This window comes from Felis catus, chromosome B4, assembly GCF_018350175.1.
Source record: "Felis catus isolate Fca126 chromosome B4, F.catus_Fca126_mat1.0, whole genome shotgun sequence".
Classification (NCBI taxonomy): domain Eukaryota; kingdom Metazoa; phylum Chordata; class Mammalia; order Carnivora; family Felidae; genus Felis; species Felis catus.
This window is the reverse complement of record NC_058374.1, coordinates 128978741-128991204: the sequence shown is the minus strand read 5'-3', so window position 1 is coordinate 128991204 and position 12464 is coordinate 128978741. Positions and strand designations below refer to the sequence as shown.

At 45.5% G+C, this 12464-nt stretch overlaps 1 long non-coding RNA gene across 3 annotated transcripts in view; it reads right to left on the bottom strand.

Annotated features, from left to right (window-relative positions):
- Positions 1-12464, bottom strand: part of LOC123386727 — a 391865-nt gene that overhangs the window by 62181 nt on the left and 317220 nt on the right. For all 3 annotated transcript variants that reach the window (XR_006601089.1, XR_006601091.1, XR_006601090.1), the window contains one exon: positions 12221-12392. This is a non-coding gene — a long non-coding RNA (uncharacterized LOC123386727). The remainder of the gene's footprint in view (positions 1-12220; positions 12393-12464) is intronic.

The following is a 12464-nucleotide window of genomic DNA, read 5'->3' as shown; positions in this document are numbered from 1 at the left end:
TCTGACATCAACTCATTAATTTATTCATCCAATAAATATATAATTATTGACTGCCTCATGTAAGTTCTATCCCAGGGACAGAGTGGGGAGGAAAATAGTCACAAGCCACAGGGTCACACAACCTCCAGCCCCCCCCCAAAAGATAGACTATAAAGCATTAATTACCATAAATTAGGATACCAGGTACTGTACTGTGGCCACATAGAACCAGGGAAGCTAGTCTGTGGATTGAGGGCTGGCTTCCAGGAAGAAGTGACATTTAAGCCAAGATCTGTAAGTACAAGTCAGGGTTAGACCCACGAGAGTTTGGGAAGGGCTTTTTCTCAGGTGGAAAAAGATTTAGCTAAATGTCCCGGGATTGCGGAAGATCCTGAGTTGCTAGAGTAAGTGAAGTTTTCAAAGTGAGCAGGCATCAGGGAAAAAGAGGGTTCTGGGAGAATCCACAACAGTCAGGTAGATCTAGGACCTTCGAAGCCAGTGGGCACAGCTGGACATCATCCTAACCGCAAGAGGGGGCCAGTGAGGACTTGGAATCCAGAGGGCAGCCCAGATAATAAGTAACTAAGGACTGTGCCCTCCTTGCCACTTTCCTAAGCAGCATACGGGCGCTAACACTTTAGTTGCAGTAGCATAAGCCCCGACACTGGCCTTTGGTAATGGCAGAGCCCAGACCTGAGCTTTGATTGGCAAGGTATCTGCTTCAAAAGGGGGGCTACCTTCGCAAACACATTGCCAGTTGCTCTAGGTGAGGAGCCCACCCCCCCCACCTGTCTTCTTTGTTTTAGAGATTTGATTTGATTTGATAACTGACCCTTTCGGCCCCTCGTTTTTTCTCTTTCTGTGCTTCAAATTCCATCCTTATGTTTTAAATTCACCAATAAAGAGAGTCAGCCTGAGAAACTCTAGGCTCCCAAGCTGGACCCCAATGAAAGCAAAACCCCAGGCCTATTCTCTCTCTCTCTCTCTCTCCCTCTCTCTCTCTCTTTCTCTCTCTATCTGTGAACTTGCTGTGTGGCCCAAAGTGTACCATGTAAGTTCCAGGACTTGCAAGTAATGAACCTAATTGTCTCCCCCCATTTCCCTCAGGGTCACTGTAAAGACATCCCGCGGTCAGAAAACCACAGGGCTGGTCCCATCACAGCAGTGGTTATTGACAGGCTCAGACCAGCACAAAACAGTTGCCTTATGATTTATCAGCCAAAGCAGGACAAGTTTGAGAGTGAAAATAGTAATTAATAACTAGGCTGGGACACCAGCAAAATTGTTCTAAGCAAATCAGAATGTATGGTCACCCTACATCTAATCCCCAGAACAAGCTCATGAGGTAGGTACTATTATGTCCATTCTGTAAATGAGAAAACAGATAAGCAGGGGAGTTAAGTTACTTAATTAACCAAAGCCATACAAGGTCTGTCTAAGTGACATTTCAGATTTGCCTCCTTTGAAAGATTTTTCTTTCTTTTAAAAATTTTTTTTCGGGGCGCCTGGGTGGCGCAGTCGGTTAAGCGTCCGACTTCAGCCAGGTCACGATCTCGCGGTCCCTGAGTTCGAGCCCCGCATCGGGCTCTGGGCTGATGGCTTGGAGCCTGGAGCCTGTTTCCGATTCTGTGTCTCCCTCTCTCTCTGCCCCTCCCCCGTTCATGCTCTGTCTCTCTCTGTCCCAAAAATAAATAAAAACGTTGAAAAAAAATTTTTTTATTTTTATTTATTTATTTTTGAGAGAGAAAGAGAGATTGAGATACAGAGAGTGAGTGGGAGAGGGGCAGCAAGAAAGGGAGACAAAGAATCCAAAGCAGGCTCCAGCCTCTGAGCTGTCGGCACAGAGCCCGACCTGGGGCTCAAACCCATGAACCGTGAGATCATGACCTGACCTGAAGTCAGACACTTAACCGACTGAGCCACCCAGGCGCCCCAAAAGACTTCTTTCATGGGTGCAATCAAAACTGACTGGTTTTCTATCTTGTGCCAGGCACTTGGTATGCGACAGTGAGCCAGAGGGCCAGTGTCTCCCTCTATGGAGCTTCACTCTAGTGTAATGGAGCTGATGGGATCACAGAACTCCAGGATCCAGAGGATAGACCAAGTAAATAAATCTGTGACATAAAGTCAAGCGGTGCTAATTGCTCAACAGGGGCATGAGACAGGGCAGTGGTTCTCAACCAGGGCCGATTCTACTCCTCCTGGAGACATTTGGCAATACCTACAGACATTTTTAGTTGTCACAGCGGAGGCAGGTGGTACCAGCTTCTAGTGAGTAGAGGGCAGGGGTGCTGGGAAACATACTGCAGGCACAGGACAGTCCTCCCCAATAAAGGATAATCTGGTTCCAAACAGTCATAGTGTTTGGGCTGAGAAACCCTAACACACACTCCTTCCTCCACAGACAGACACCCACACATAGTCACACCCCGCACCCCTACAGACACACCCACAGACACACCCACAAACACACACACTTCACTGCCACCGCCTACCCTCTTGCCCACCATTTTTTTTCTTAATATAAATGCTTCTTCAAGGCTGCAGAATGTGAACTCTTCAGTTCGTAAAATCCAGTTTTATTGAAACCATCCAGATTTGGGCACTGCATAGATGCATGTTATGACTGAATAAACACACTAAGAGTAGATAAAAGCTGCAGTTTGGAAGATTAAATTGGTTTTATTAATTTAACCCATTACAGGTACTCTAAGCAATTTTCCACGCTTCTAATAATTTCATTTAAAAGTTAAAGACTGCAGTTATTATAGGAAATGGGTGTCTAAATGGTAGGGTCTTAGGATTCTCTCAGGTGTTTCGGTTTGAAATTTGGAATACAATTTTTTCCCTATAGAAATCCAAGAAGATATCAAGACATTCTTGTTTATGGGAATAGGGAGCAAAATTATTTTGTTTCTTTCACAGTAAATAACAAGAACAACAATCCAACCTCTTTTAGTGTTCTCAAACCCAATTTCAATGTCAGAGAACTTCCCCCCACAACACTGAGCAATTCTCTGACACCAGCAGGGTGATAAAGATTTCAACTCAATTCTGACGCTGTCTACCCGGGGACAGCACTGGATCCCACAAGATGAGGGCTCAGTCTCCATCTTAGACGCCAGTCGCAAGCCACCCGCTGGTATCTGCGGTTCTGACCCACTCGCTACAGATCTGGGGTTCCAACCACCTCCTCCTTAATTTGCTAGAGCAGCTCACAGAACTCAGGGAAACACTTACGTTTATTAGTTCATTAAAGGATATGATAAAGAAGAGGAGTCAACAGCCAGATGAAGGGATGTATCGGGCAAGGTCTGGGGAAAGGGTGTGGTGCTTCCATGCCCTCTCCAGGGACAACACTGTCCCCTCTCCCCTGTGTGTTCACCAACCAGGGAGCTCCAGAACCTAGTCCTTTTGGATTTTTCTGGAGGGTTCCTTGCACAGTCAAGACTGACTCAGTCTCAGGCCTTTGGCTGATGAACCTCCAGCCCCTCTCTTCTCCCCTGAGGTCCGGTGGGTGGGACTGTAAGTTCCAATCCTTCAGTCACCTGGTTGGTTCTCCGGGCAGCCACTCCCACCCTCTGGTTACCTAATGGCTTTCCAAATGTTGCCTTAACATAACAAAAGATGCTTTTATGGCCCTTATCACCGGAAATTCCCAGGGTTTTAGGAGTGAGTCAGGAACATTGGACAAAGATCAAATACATATTAGAAAGATACATTAGAAATATATATTTGGTCATTCAGGTAGACAAATATATATTTCTGACAAATCACAATGTCGTACAACCTTATTCCCACATCCTGAAAACTGAAGAGACTTCTTCAGAAAGAAAATGTTATACTTTATAGTATAAATATAATTTATTTATACATTTTGCAACTTTACAATAGCCCAAATAATATGGGAAAAATCATAAAATACTGACAGAATTAAAAACTGAATGGTTATAAGCACTAAAGCCTGATCCTCCTCCCCCTGTGTTACCGTTAACACCCTCTCCTGAATCACTCCACAGTGTTGTCCTATAGGAATCCTCCCTGCCTGCACCCTTCCCACTCCATCTATTCCCCACAGATGAGGAATTATGTAAATTTCATACACTGCATAAAACTCAATTGTTGTGCATACTATTTACTTCCAATCTTCTTTGCCAGCTAGAATGTAAGGTCAGAAGATCTTCGTTTTGCTCAATGATATCTTACAGGAACCTAGTACAGTGCCTGGAGCAAAAGAGGATTTCAAAACATGACCCATGAATGAGCCCCTTTAATTCTTATCCAGGCACATGGTAGCTAGCCAGACTCGCTCGCCAATGAGAGCCTTGTGCACATTATGCATCTCTTAATGTGCAATCATACACCCATGCTAAGATACTATTTTGCTTTTGGCCCTCATCTAGGTATGAGCAAAACAAGCAATGAGGCCTGATCTCTATCCCTTGTATCCCCCATTCATTTTATACTCCGTCCTAATCAGCTCAGTTTTCCCCAAATATGCAAAATTCTTTCAGACTCCTTTGCCGCTAAGATTTCGTCCGCCCGATGAATAATACTGAATGACAGCAAGCGCTAACACGCATGGAGTGTGCTGTTCTAAAGGCTTTCTATGCATTTACTTCTTTAGTCTTTATTACCATACCATGATTTTGGTGCTTTCAGTATCCCTCTGCTTACAATGGAAGAAAACTGAGGCTCAGGAAAGCGAAAATAAATTGCCTAATGACACGTGGCTGGTAAGCAAGGAATCTCTGACTCAAATACAGGAGGTTTGATTTTAAAATGCCCCTCTTTTAAACCACTCTGAGGTGGGAAACAAAGGCAGAAGGAAATGGCGGATAGAACTAAGTTTCCTTATAGCCTGCAGCCCATTGACAAATACTTGAAGCTGGCAGAGTAAGACTTTTCTCCAGGAACTCCCTACATCTTAATGCTAATACTTTGCTAGAGGGAAAAAACATTAGCTTGACAACAGCTAGGCCTCCAGTATCCTGTGAGTCTTCTTTAGCATATGAAAATCTCATTGAAAACTTCCCCTGGACTTTACCTCCCCCAACTCCATAGTATATAACCAGTCTCTCCTCATGGTCCCTGGGCAACTCTTTCTGCCCTTGGGTCCTGTCCCTGTGCTTTAATAAAATCACCTTTTTGCATCAAAGAGGCCTTCAAGAATTCTTCCTTGGCCATTGGCTCCAGACCCTATGAACCCCACTATCCCCCCAAAATCTCATCACACTGTACAACAGAGAAGAGCCCTTTTCTGTTCTTTGTATGCCCCAAATCTTCTTTTGGTCTAAATTAGAAGTCTTGAACTTAAATTCATTCAGGAATCAGGTGGGTAACAAAAATAGTGAAGGTGTTGATTGAAATGAAAGGGAATTGTAGGTCTGTAGTGAATTTGGGACTTCCCCAGTTTTCTTACAAACGCCATATGTGTCCACCAAGCCATGTTTCTGCTGGATTCAGCCCATAGGTCGAGATTTAGCAACAGTGCTGTGGATGCGCCTCCAAGGTCAGGGTCAGTCACTCCCTCTTGGGCGTTCCCATGGCCTTTATGCCACTTAGTACTTCATCTATGACAGTACTGAGCAGGTTGTTAGCACACAATGGATGAGCACAGACACATGCAATATGGTGGTGTCTAACACAGTGAAACATCCTGTCTTCTGAAGCTTCAATGCGGTAAGAAGAAAGACCCACAATAATGGCACTCAAGTATTACAGCCGCAGTGATAGAAGCCTGCTCAGGAGAAGTAGGGGAACAAAGGAGAGGGTGAAGCCATGGAGAAAACAGGGAACAAGGTCATTCCAGGCAGCATGAACTAAGTCATGAAGGCTTGAACAGCCAGAAATCATCAGAGGAATTTAGGAATATCCATATGGCCAGAACTAAAGATCTACATGTACAGGGGGGAAGGGACAGCAGAACAAGAGGAAGGCAAGAGTTTTCGTCTGGATACAAAATTTCCACTGTGGGCTAAAGAAGGATTTTAAGATGACAAGTCCCCCGAGCAGGAAGGTTAGGTGATTTAAATAGGTGGATGAGAGATAACATGCTTTTGTATTCTTTGGAGAGGAAAGAAGGCAATGAAAAACAGATTTTAGAGATGGAAAACATGGAATCTTAAGGGCTTTCTAACTAATTGGGTCTAGATGAATGAGAAGTAGTCTAAGATGATGGCCAGATTCTTGGCTTAGAGGGTAAGTACGTGACAGAGCCACCTGATACAGAAAGCATGGCTGGAAGGGTAGGATTTGGGGGGAGACATACTAAGTTAAGTAGACTTTTAGGGCTCAAGAAACATCTGCGTGGAAGTTCCCAGTGAGGTTTTAATACATAACGTCTGAAACTCAAAGAACAGCTCTGGGCAGTTGTTGAACCCATGAAGAGTAAACGATTTCAAGTGGATGCAGAGTAAATAGAGCAGAAGAAGCCAGGACAGACCCCTGGGGGAAACAAGAAGATCTATGAGGCAAGAAGAGAAAGACAAGGCTGCAAAAGCAGCTGAATGAAGAAGGTATGGCCAGAGATCTGAGGAGAATTGTGGCAGAAGGGAACTGAATAAACATCACTGAGGACATCCAAGTATCTGCTGCATTCATCAAGACAGTGCTCAATGGTGGCTCTGCCAGGGCAGTGCTAGTCAACAGAGGAGGAGTATCCTGATGGTAGCGATCGGATGGTGATATGTGCAGAAGTAGACACAAGAAAATGTAGAAAATTCTTTTGAGAAACCTGGCTCTGAAGATGAAAGAGAGAGGACTGGAGGGAAATGAATGGTTGGGGGAGGAGGTTCTCGCCATGGAAAACACTGGAGTGGGTTCTTCATCTCAGAAGAAGCAGTCAAGAGCAAACACAGACAGCAGCATGTGGGCTGAGACGGGAAGGCAGGAGATGCTCTGCACAGGTGGAGAATGTCCACCCGAAGAGGGAGGGCCACTGTCTCTGAGGCTGGGAGAAAGGAGGTGAAAGTGTAGATACAGGCATATTATAGGGCCCCCCCCAGGAAGTGGGGGGAGTTTCCATCTGACACCATCAGTTTTCTCAAAGAAGTGGGAAGGAAGGGCCTCCATTCAGAGCACCTTCTTCACAGTCACATGGTCCACCTTCCTCCGCAGAGCTGCCCTGGGTTTTTGTTTCCATGTGTGCTTGTTCCTCCCTAGGTGGTTGGAGGGCTTCTGTTGCCATAACAACAGAATGCGGCATTTTAGATTAGTTCTTAAAGCATGTGTGTGTGCGTACGCCTGTGTGGGTGCACGCTTCAGTGTGCATGGGCTACAAAAAATGGACTTGAATGTTCTAGTAACTGTATGCGAATATGTGAATATCTAAGAGTATTAGAGTAGGTACTTCTATGACTGTGCATGTGGATAAGTTGGCAACATGTAAGTCATTTTTGTGTGCTGGCTTGTGGAGATGGAAGTGAGAAGCAAGTGAGTGTGAATATCTCCTTAAGGCATGAGTGTGTTTGAGTGTATTAGCATGATGGTGTATCCACAAGGGCAAGTTTGGTGTCTGGGCATGTGTGTGCATGCGGTATGTAGGTCTGTGTCGGGAAGGTCTTATAGGTACATGAGTCATGAGAGTGTATGAACAGCTGAATAGGTATGTGTCTGTGTGGGTGTATCTGTGTGGTGATAAATGTGTGTGAATCTGTGCACATGGGGGTGTGAGGATGTGTGTATGGGTTGGAGTGTGCCTGGTATGTCCCACAGCATCCTAGGTAGCCTTAAAGTCCTTATGCAGACTAGTGAAAAATTTCCGTGCGCTCCCTTTCATTCCCCACATAGATTTCAAATTTTATTCTGGCCATCTTTTTCTATGTCGGTGCTCCCTTGGAGCTGGTCTCAGCTTTTACCTGATGTTAGGAGCAATCACATGGGGACTTTGTGGAAACCCTATAGATGTGAAAGTGTACCTCAGAGGGTATGTGAGGACTATGGTGTATGTATGTGTTCGAGTCTGCATATAAGCTGTATGTGACAGCCGGCATCCCTTCTTTCCGCAAGAATTTATAGAGTAAGTTCTATGTCAGAACAGGCTTTGTGTCAGATACAGAAAACAATAGTAAGCAGAAAAGCCAGTTCCTGCACTCCTAAAACTTAGGTCCCTGCGAGGTGTGAGAGACAGTAAATTAATAAACTGGTAGGTAACATGTAGAAGGTGAGGACTAAGAAGAAAAATAAAGAAGAAACTGATATGGGGAAGCTCTTTTAAATAAGATGGTCCAGGAAGAGCTGCTCCCTAGGGAAGTCACATCGGAGCAGGGACTGGTTTGGGGTGATGGAACAAACTGTGGGGTGGCTGGGGAAAGTGTTCCTGACAGAGGAAGAGCAGAAGCCCTGAAGAGGAGGGTGAGGAAGCCGGTGTGGCAGGAGCTGGTGATGCGGGGAGAGAGCGGGAGCAGGGGGAGGAGAGAGTGGGAGCAGGGAGAGGAGTGAGGGGTGGTTCAGAAGCCAGGTCAGGACTTGGGATCTTACTCCAAGGGTGCTGTGAGGGGAGTGAGGGGAGAGTTTTAGCAGAAGACTGTCATGAACCAATAAAAACTGTAAAAGATTGCTCCACTTGCTTGCGGATGGACTTTAGACTCTAAGGAAGCAAGATTGGAAGCAGGGGCACTGATCAGGAGGGGCTACGACCAAAGTCCAGAGGCAGTGGAGACTGTGAGAAGCTGTCAGATCACGGGCACATTCAGTAGATCAGACAGGACTTGTCAGTGCACTGCAACTGAGAAGGGAGTCAGTGGATCTCCAAGGCTTGTGGCTTAAGCGACAGGAATGGGGCAGGTACCATTTACAAGAATAGGGAGGAATACAGAAAATGTAGGATTAGGTATGGAATCATGACTATGTTGTTGGAAGTGCAGTCTGAGATGTCCCCTGGATTTCTGAGTTGAGAGGTCAGGTAAGCATTGCAGACAGGAGTCAGCAGTGTGAGAAAGGGCTCTGAGAAGGAATGAGAAATCTGAGAATCACCAGTCCAGAGGTGGTGTTTAAAGCTTTGAGATAGAGTGAAACCACGTGGAGAGGGTTGCGGAGGAGGAGAGGCCCCAACACTTAGCGTTCAGGAAGTGAGGAAAGATCCCACAAAGGCAACTGGTAAGGTGCCTCTGGGAAGGTAGCGGGAAACCCATTTGGTTCCCCAGTCCTAAGACCCAAGAAAGGATATTTCAATGAGTCAGTCACTCCCTGTGTCAAATTCTGCTGATAAACAATTTAGATGAAGACCCAGCATCGGCCACCAGATTTGGTGATGTGGCAGTTGTGAGTGACTTTGACTTGAAGAACTTCCATGCAGGGGTGGGGCCAACAGCAGGTGTAAGGACATGGAATGCTGGGTAGTGGGCTTTGGAACAAACTCATTCCCAAACTGTTAGGGCAATAGCCCTGAGGCCACAAGATGGGAAATCTTTCAGCCACTTGCAAAATGCATCTATCACGAGACCCATTGTTTTTGAACAGGAAGCCAAAGTCCTTAACATGACATAAAAAGGTACTGCATGATTTGACCTCAGTCCACCTCTGGGGTCTCATTTCTCTACTTGCTTGTTGCCCCCTCCTCCCCCAAATGGTAACTCTCCCAGGAGCAGAAAAAGAGACTGCATTTTCTCTTCCCGTTCAGTCCATTAACCGCATCTCGCTTCTTCCTCAATACCTTGCTCTGTAGATGCTGCATAAATGATTGAATTTTAAACTACATGATATGGACCAGAAGAAGGGGGAGCCCAGGGTTGCCCTTCATGCCGGGGAGCCTGACTCCTTCTCACTGGAACCTGAGAGCCCTGCAGGGCATTCGGAGTTTGAATCTGGCTTCTAGACCCCAGCATGCTTTGATTTACTGATGTTCATTTCTGTTCCCTGGCTTCTCAGAGCTGTCCCCTCTCTCCTCCCTTACTCCCTTGTGGCCTCAATCAGGGGCATGAAACCCCAGCAGGAACAGTGGATGAGCACCTGTTCTGGTCAGGCTGCTCCCTGGCTGGAATCCTTGAGTAGTGGTGACCCATCTAGGACCACACAGTCAAGGGAAACACCCTGGGAAGCCAGAAGAACAGGCCAAGTCAGTTTGGTGGGGGATGCCCCTTACCTACCATATGCTCTGGCAACTGACCCTTCGGAAACTGACTTTGAAGAAAGTAAACCCTTTCTTCCCTCCAGCTCTCTGTAATGTCAAGGGAGGGTGACCTCCATCCATTATTAAACTTCTGCTTCGGTAGGGGTGCCTGGGTGGCCCAGTCGGTTAAGCCTCCAATTCTTCATCCTGGCTCAAGTCATGATCTCATGGTTTGTGAGATGGGAGCCCCGTGTGGTGCTCTGTGCAGACAGCATGGAACCTGCTTGGGATTCTCTCTCTCTCCCTCTCTAAAGTTGAAGGCTGAAATAAACCTTTAGACTTCTACTTACTTACTTACTTTATTTATTTATTTATTTATTTATTTATTTATTTTGAGAGAGAGAGAGAGCAGGGGAGGGGCAGAGAAAGAGGGAGAGAGAGAGAGAGAGAGAGAGAGAGAGAGAGAGAGAGAGAGAGAAGAATCCCAAGCAAGCTGTCGGCTGTGCTGTCAGCCCAGAGTATGATGAGGGGCTCAGTCTCATGAAACATGAGATCACGACTGGAGCTGAGATCAAGAGTCAGACACTTAACTGACTGAGTCTCCTAGGCACCCCAAACTTCTTCATAGTTTTAAATTTCAAAAAGGTCACACATGAAATCACTGCTATTTACACATATGTGCTTTGGGGAGAGCACCTTACATTTCCTGTGGCTCAGCTTCTTCATCTGTAAAATGGGGACAAACATAGTATCTTCCTCATAGTGAAGGACAAATGGGTCAAAAGGTGTAAAGTGCTTAGGAAAGTGCCCAGCACATAATAAATGCCATTAGCACTATAATTATTATTATTCTGTGCAGGGATAGGTTTAAGTTCAGATGGCTTCTCCATAAGCCTATTGGACAAATTCCTTGAATACCAGGTTGCCCTTCCAGATTTGCAAGGGGGTTATAGGTCTCTGACAAACATCAGGATGTAGATGTGGCTGCATAACAAAGACCCAAAATAAGGGTAGCTTGAGCAAGATGGAGGTGTATTCTTTCTCATGGAACAAGTTGGGGCTGGAATCACTTCTCCACAAAGCCAGCAGGAAGCCAGGCTTCTTCTCTCTTGCTACCTGGTTTCCCTGGGGTGTAGCCCATGACTATGTGGCCCAAGGTGATCACCACCCTCCCCCTTTCAACCAGGAAGCAGGGGGAAAGAGGAAGACAAAACCATGAACTTGTCATTATCAACACTGCTTGCCCTCCATTGGCCAGGACATGGTCCCCAGATCCCATCTGGGGTACTAATTCTCTGTGGCCATGTGTCTGGCCTCAAATTCTGTTATTCTGGAAGAAGTGTAGAATGAATGTTGGAGGACAAAGTCCCTACCATACTCTTGGTGTTCATGAATGTCTATTTCCAAGTTTCAGAGATCAGGGCATAACCTGCGGCTAAGGCAGCAGTTAATAGCACTAACTCTGGAGCCAGACCATCTCAGTGTGAATCTGCTCACTAGCTGGGTGATCTTGGGCAAATTACTGGAGGTCTCTGTGCCTCAGTTTACTCATTTGTAAAATGCAAAAAAAAAAAAAAAACCATCTCATAAGAATTAATTATACACACAAATCTCTATCTAGCTTAGACTGTGGTCACTTTATATTAACCAGGAAAGTGTTCGCTATTATTGTATTGGTGAACGCTGTATTATTATAAACTCACTATTTTTTTTTTTTCTGAAATAAAACATGTATCTAACCTCTTCTAAGGTAATAGTATGTATGTGCTGATAGTATATAAGGTTTAGCATACCAGTTATATGTAAGCTTTCCTTTAATATATTCTACTTTATAATAAAATAAACATGTAAGTCCTAAAATACTATTTTAGAAATTTACACACGCGACACCTGCAATCATCTTTACATCACCAGTGCACGTGCTTCCCACTTCAGGAAAGAATATCTGACCGAGAACCAGAAGACTCAGATTCCAGTCACTGGCTGTTTGACCCTGGGCTATTTCTTCTGACACTCAGTTTCCTCCTCTATTAAACAAGGAAGGAGTCAAATCCATCCCAGGGTATGGCAGGGAAGAACGGATAAGGAGGACGTGGGGCAGCATGGAGACTTTGCACCCGGTGCGGGACAGGTATGCAGCCGAGTGCAGCCGAGTCTGAACCTACCAAAGACAGATTATGTCTTCATTACCTTGTGAGAGGGGTCGACTGTGGGCAGCTTCTTCATCTGAGGGCTTTTGGAGAAGAAGTAGCAATTTTAGAAACCAATGGCCCATGACTGTCTTCCTTGCTGGATCCAGAAGTATTTTCCTTGAAGAGTGAAGTCATGAATCTGCCACATAATTGTCTACTTCTTAAAGCTCCTGTGAAAAGGAGGGCAAACCGAGGTCAGGAGCCAGGCAGTCTCCAAAATGGAGGAGAATGCCCTTGAGACA